Raw genomic sequence first — 6,614 nt, forward strand, 5'->3', positions numbered from 1 at the left:
GGTCACATACCCTTGGTGGTCTTTTTATGTGCATACACTTCATATGTGCTCGAAATGGTGTCACCTTATTTCCTTCCTCTTAAGTGTGGATGTACTTAAGAACTTGCTTCTAATGAACAGAGAAAAACAGAAGCGATGACATGTGACTCCAGAGATGAGATCATAAAGGCATGGCAGCTTCCGGCTTGCATTCTCTTTCTCCGATTGCTCACTTTGGGGAAAGCCAGGTGCCACATCACAAGGACACTCAGGCAGCCATGTGGAGAGGGAGGCCCATGTGGTGAGGAGCCAAGGCCTTTTGCCAACCACCAGCAAGGAGCCAAGCCCTGTCAGGGGGCCACCTGGGAAGTGGATCCTCCAGATCTAGTCAATGGTAAAATGACACACGGTCCCCATGGATGGCGTGACTGCAACCTCACGAGAGACCCTGAGCTAGAAGCACCCAGGAAAACCACTCCTGGATTCCTGAGCCTCAGAAATTGTGTGAGATAATAAATATGTGTTGCTTCCGGCTGCTGAGGCATAGGGTGATTTGTTACATGGCAATAACTAACTAATACAGAGAGTGAAGACTCGTGCTTAAGATGGTTTTGTCCTCTGGGCCTGCAAGAAGCATAAACTACTTCCTCCCCCATTCCACTGGCTAAAGCTGACTCACATGGTCACACCTACCTACTAACTACAAGAGCAGTTGGGGCCAGTAGCCTCACTGTGTGCCCAGGAGGAGCACTCGGATCAACAGCTGGTGGGTATCTGTCATGTTCAGTGAATTTATATTTGGGAATGTTCAGACCACAAGGCGCTGGTGGCTGTTTTTCCAAACCCATACAGAATTTTTAGAGGAAATAAGTAAAGCCTTTGAAATATTAGTATTTAACATTTGTTTTAATATTTAATGTTTTGTAAAAATAACATTAGTATTTAATAAGTCCCTCTTACAGACTGATGCCAAGTATGTCAGGAATCACTCAGGAAAATGTAAAGAGGCTTTGGTTTGTCTGATTTACGACTGCGGTCCTAATAATAATAAGGAACAGCAGTAATAGCAACACCGCTAGTGACAGTTAATGTTATCGAACACCCAGGCATCCTATGAAGCATTTTATGAACTACCACCACAACAGAACCAGGTTGGTGAGATTATCTCATTTTTCCAGGTGGGGAGAGAGAGACACAGCCCAGGCTACCTGCTCAGCCGCTCAGAGATACCCGGGTAGGCCGCAGGCCCAGCCCTTTAACCCATGTGTAGTTTCCCAGAACACAGACGCTTAACCTTGGCTCAGGGTTAGCAGGGCGCTGAGGGAGGGGCTGGGTTCTGCCCAGAGAGTTTGCAGTGGCTGGTGTGGGAGGGGCGCTGACCCCGTGTGGTCAGTCCTAGAGCCCCGGGGGTCCTCCATGCTGGGGACTAGCATGAGGGCGCTGGATGCTTCAAGCACAGAGATCACCCTGACAGCAGACAGGAAGACATCCCCCAGAGGAATAAAACCATAGCTTCGCATGTTACTTTCTTCAGTGTAGCTCTGGGTAGTCTATCTGAGCCTCAGTTTCTTCTTTATACCAGAAATAAAAATTCCTACACGTGGACTTGCTGGAAGGCTTGAATGACGCGATAGATGCAAAAACATCTGGACTGTTTCTTGGTAAGATTACCCCCCCCCTTTTTTTTTGAGTACTTCCATTACGAGTGCCATTATTTCCTGGAGAATAGAGGCCAGATGTGATTTATCATTATATCTTTTGTGCCTAGTACAGTGTCTGGCACAAACGATTGCACGATACATCTTTGTTAAAGGCGCAGGTGAATAAATGATGGGAGCATTCCTTCTTCTTTCTTCTTGGGAACGAGGAGAGCTCAGTTAGAGATGTACAGGCTCATAATCATCTCTTCCCTTTGGATGCTGCTCAAGACTTCACAAAATGCTTTCACACGCAAGATCTCAGGCCAGTTCCACATCAGGACATCGCCACTGCCCACTCCTGGGGCAGTGGGGGGCAACCCTTATTAAAGTACTTTGTCCAATTCAGGATTGAAGAAAATCTAACGGACTTGGAGAGGGCCCAGAGGAACGCAATAAAAATTGATTAAACAGACCTTCTGAAGAAAGGTTAAGAGAATTGGGATTATTTCAGCTAGAGCCATTGGTGGGGGGAATAATAAATTTTCAAAAACAAAAGACTATCTTGCAAAACTTTGTGGTTACTGTGGGCTATTCCACTGAGGACAGCAAAGAAGGAATTTTGATGATTTTCCTGTTCGACATTAATGAGCTGCCTCTCTCACCCTCTCTGCCCATAGGATAGCAGCCGCCACTGGCTCTCTGAAAATTCTTTATTGCATTCGGACACCCTCTCAAGAGTGTTGTGATGCTCTCAGGTGCTGTGAGGTCACCAGGGCAGGACAGAGAGGACACATTTTAACTAAGTAAGAGGTTAGATTATATTCATCCCCTGACTTGGTGAGAGTCCAAGGGAGAAGACCATGAACCCAATTAGCCAGGGGCTCCAAAGGCATTTAAGGACACTACACCTTCCTTCTTTGCTGACCTCCCAAGACTTCTCAGGGCTAATTCTTAATAAATCTGTTGTATTTTGTAACACCTGCATGAATAGCGTATTCATTTTACTCTTGTTCAATTATCCTATAATCTTTCTGGATAGAGGAAGTTTTTTTAGATCAGGGCCATTTAATCGGATGTTTGCCCTGCCACGAGGACTGTGATAGTCCTTGCCCAAGCCCTGAAGTTAACTTACGTCACCTACACCCGGCTTAATAACATAGCAGATGTTTACTGAGTGCATTCTATATGCCAGGCGTTGTGTTAAGCCCTGGGAATACAATGGTGAATTGTATCTGTGTGGCCCTTGTCAGCACAGGGCCCACACATAGGCTAGTGGGTGATATAGATAAATCAAGAGGAAATTGCAGGGTGCAGGGCACCTGGATGGCTCAGTCAGTTAAGCATCTGCCTTCATTTGAGGTCATGATCTTAGGGTCCTGGGATCGAGGCCCGCATTGGGCTCCCCGTTCAATGGGGAGCCTACTTCTCCCTCTCCCTCTCTTGCTTTCTTGCTCTCACTGTCAAATAAATAAATAAAATCCTTAAAAAAAAAAGAGGAAATTGCAATATAGTAGGATATGGGCTATGAGACTACATGAGAAACCAGCTGAACCCAGAGTTGAGGGTTCAGGGAAAGCTTTCTGGAGAATATGATGCCTAAGTGATCCAGGAAAGATGAGTGAGCATTATCAACTGTCATTAATTTCTTCTTTGGCCACATTATCAGTCTAGGTGTCTCTTCTTTTGGAAATAGATGTCATGACTAATCCATCCAGTCATACCTCTCCTCTCCATTTGTCATTTTTCATTTTATTTTTATACTATTATCTCTGTTGTCTGACCACCACGTGCATGGTTTAGGGGTGAAGAAAGTCTTCAGGTATAGTTAACCTAGGTTACATTAATTTTAATAATCATACACTAAGAGTTAATGCTCTCTCAAAGCAGTGTGTTAGTAAAGCATCCAGGCAGCTCATATGTTAATGGGCTTCTGATCAGGGAGTTCATATAGTAAAGAACCTATATTCTCTTGAACCGGAGAGAGCCAAGAGACCCTACAGAGAACCCAGGCCGCTTCTTTGGTATTGGTGCACCATTATGGTTTTTTATTAATTATGTTTTGCTTAATAATAATCTGATTGAAGCCTCAGTGTAATGACATAAAATTTTGGAATTAAATTTGAGCTGCTCAAAGTTAAATAATCATTACAGTTAGTTTTGTAGCGAATATACAAAGGGGTGAGTGCCCAGCTTAGGGTGGTTTCTCCTTCCTTGGGATGGTGTCCACTCACAGTGGATGGGCTCCAGGAGCCTCCAGTGGTACATCTATGCTGGCTATAGTTGACAGATTCAGGGCTAGATACCTGGTCCAAGTTGGGCCAATCCCATCCCACCTCAGGGATTTTTGAATTGGGACAGGAAAGAATGTGAATCAGTCTCTCTTGGTGACAGTCACTGCAGGATACCAGTCCCAGGGCAAAAGGGGGGTGGGTAGGGAGTGAGCAAGCATTTAAGGACGTGTATGCCTCTGGCTTTCAGAGTTTCCAAGGCCCCATTATTTCTGTGTCTGTCCCGCGGTTTGGTTATGTGAGATAGGTCAGTATTTTTTCAATAAATTCCTTGTGTTCTGCTTAAGCTACATCAAGGTGGGATTTTGTCTCTTGCAACTAAGAGCCTTGGTGAAGATGGGCCCACAGTGTAGGTAGTTAGAAACCTGCTATTCTGCCACTAGGTGGCACATAGTCATGGGACAGAGCGTAAGGCTCACCTCCTGCTTTGTGAGTTTGCCTCTCTGGAAGTCTCTTGGGGGCGCGTAGAGTCTTAGAAGACCACATATTTGTCTCAGCTACCAAGGTCCTCTTCTGTACCTGCATTTGCAACCATAACACCAATAGCAGGCAGCATACTCCCAGCCCATCAGCTCCTGTGGCTGTTTCTAGGGGCTCTGACTAGGAGGCAGTACTGTGTGGTAGTTACCCACCCAGGTTCTTCAATAGATCAAGCTTGGGATTGATTCGGGCTCTGCTGTTTAGGGGCAGCTGTGTGGCCTTGGTGCTAATTTCTCATTCCTCTCAGCCTTGGTTTTTTCATCCTTAAAATGTCAGCCTCACTGGGTGTTGTTCAGATTAAAGAAAACTTTACATGTAGAGTCCTGGGCTGAGCACCCGGCACATATCACTGGCTCAATAAATATTAGCAATTATTCTAATGCAAACCAAATTTACAAGTCGGAGAGAAATGTGCTTGCTCACTCAACTGGTGCAAGATGGTGGAAGAAGTCAACTTTTTGGATGCATTGTGTTAATCTAACGCTTGTATAAAAGAATACTTCGACAGCACTCTAATGCCTCAGAAGAAACCAGAACAAAAGAAGGGCACGTGATGATCGCACTGCCCCTTGTGACGTATTCCCACAGACTTGCTCTCTCCTTCTCCCCTTGGAAACACTGCTGCAGAAAACTTCCTGAAACCATGCGGTGGCCTTGCTTTATTATGCCTCACTTCAGCCAGGAATCCCACGGATCCTCTCCAGGGGGGTTAATTACCCAAACTATCCAAAGGAACTAATTATAACAACCCAAGTTGGCCCTGCGGTTCCACTTACGCTCAACAAAAAAGGTTATAACATTTTCCCTGCTCCTGTTTATTTTTTTCACAGTTTGAGGTAAAGATGACTGGTCATAAGAAGAGTTTAAGGTCAACCAGTTGTTCTTCCTGGTACTCCTTGTTTTCTTTGACTGTTGTGAAGCCTCTCCCTCCCCTAAGCCCCAAACTTCTAGTTCCTGCTCCCCCAATTTTCCAAGATATTTGAAACACTATAATTGTTGAGAGTGGCCATAGAGTCAGACATATCTGAATTTCAATCCCAGCTCTAATGTGGTGGTAATAACACCTACTCCCCCTATATGAGTGTATAATAAGTGCTCAATAAACGAGAATTATTGATAATTATTATTATTGAAACCAATTTCTTCTATTAAAACACCAAAGGAATGATTCTTGAAATGTGGTCTGAGGATAACTTTCATCAGAATCACCTGGAGTTCTTACTAAAAATGTAGACTCCTGGCTCTCGCTCCAAAGCTACTCATCTCTGAGGGTGGGAGCCAGGAATCCACATTTTTTAACGAGCTCCCCAGATAATTCTTATGCACACCGAGTTCTGAGAATCACTGAGATTATGCTTGAGGATGTCAGAGGTGCAGCCAGTGTGTCATCCTTCTCAGTGGTATTTATATTTTGGCCTGAATTCCGACAGTGGGATGAGAGAATTTGGGATCATGTCTCAGGCATTGATAAGCAGGAGCAGAAAGGCTTTTATGAGCTCTAGGGACAGTGTGTCCCCTGAAGTCACACAGAGTCCCCATCTAAGGTTGACCCCATTAAGTTATTCTGCTTTTGTTGTTTGAGCCCTCAGCCTCTCAGCGGTGCTCAACTGTGGGTGGTACTGATACCCCTTGGGCATTTGGGAATGTGGGGGGCTGCTGTTTTGGTTACCAAAATGACCAGAGTGAGTTCACAGATGCAAATGTCCTGCAGTACATAAGATAGTTCTGCACAAGGAAGAGTGTGCTGTCTCATGCAACATAATGTCCCTGCTGAAGGCCATGGGCAAAGGGAGGTGAATGAGACAGTTTTCCACCCCTGCTCACCTGTGACTGCAGAGCCCCTGGGAGTAGAAGACTGGTGACAGATGCCCAGACATTGGTCTTTGGTGCTCTGTGAGACCCGTTCTGCTCCTGCATAGAGATGCCTCCAGCCCCTCTTTGCCCAGACACTCTCCACCTGTGAGTAATGCTTCCTTCTGGACTCTAAAATGTGCAGCAATCACTGGAAATGTCTCTTGATCTGAGGCAGTGTGGCCGTAAAGCTAACGAAGCTTGAGCTGTAGAGCTCTCCCCTTGGACAGACCCCTCTGAATGCTGGGAGGTATAGAGTGGGGAGGGAACGCCAGGTTGCCATCAGGAAGCTTCTGTCTGTATAAGCATTTCTGGTCAGTTGTCAGAACAGTACAAAGTACTGCTATAAGCCCATCATCCAGATTTTCCAACTGCT

General features: G+C 45.4%; 1 long non-coding RNA gene across 2 annotated transcripts; it reads left to right on the forward strand.

Moving 5' to 3' along the window:
- Nucleotides 1-242: 242 nt before the first annotated feature.
- On the forward strand, nt 243-2,528 carry LOC113923688. 2 transcript variants are annotated; one of them, XR_003520399.2, is made up of 4 exons: nt 243-745; nt 1,158-1,213; nt 1,562-1,640; nt 1,748-2,528. It is a non-coding gene; the product is annotated as an uncharacterized LOC113923688 (long non-coding RNA). The 2 variants fall into 2 exon arrangements; XR_003520400.2 differs by having other exon boundaries at nt 1,793-2,528.
- Nucleotides 2,529-6,614: the final 4,086 nt, after the last annotated feature.

The sequence above is a fragment of the Zalophus californianus genome, chromosome 15 (assembly GCF_009762305.2).
Source record: "Zalophus californianus isolate mZalCal1 chromosome 15, mZalCal1.pri.v2, whole genome shotgun sequence".
Taxonomy (NCBI): domain Eukaryota; kingdom Metazoa; phylum Chordata; class Mammalia; order Carnivora; family Otariidae; genus Zalophus; species Zalophus californianus.